This window comes from Nestor notabilis, unplaced genomic scaffold, assembly GCF_000696875.1.
Source record: "Nestor notabilis isolate BGI_N333 unplaced genomic scaffold, ASM69687v1 scaffold17405, whole genome shotgun sequence".
NCBI lineage: Eukaryota > Metazoa > Chordata > Aves > Psittaciformes > Psittacidae > Nestor > Nestor notabilis.
In genome coordinates, this window is record NW_009930780.1 from 6,427 (window position 1) to 6,699 (window position 273).

A 273-nucleotide genomic window follows, 5' to 3' on the forward strand; every position below is an offset into this window, starting at 1 on the left:
CTGAATGTCCCCATTGCCCCACGGGTCCCTCTGAACTCCCTCTGCTGCCCCCATGCTCCCAACAAGCTGGGCACAGCCCCCAGCACCACCGAGGCAGGGTGCTCTATGGACTTCTGTGCAGAGGGATGCCAGTGCCTGGGTCCAGGTGGACATGGGAAGCCCTGGGGAGGGGGGATCAGGCAACATGTGCCCCACCGGGGTGTGTTCGGTGGGTACCTCCAAGATGACAGTGCAGATCTGCCTCACGCACTGGATGATGGTGTCCGGCACCCC

The 273-nt window shown here is 63.7% G+C and overlaps 1 protein-coding gene across 1 annotated transcript in view; it reads right to left on the reverse strand.

The window, feature by feature from the left end:
• The window catches only part of PCBP4 (poly(rC) binding protein 4), a gene marked incomplete at its 5' end in the record, with an annotated part of 3,971 nt that overhangs the window by 2,315 nt on the left and 1,383 nt on the right, over positions 1–273 (reverse strand). The gene's annotated exons all lie outside the window — the stretch shown is intronic.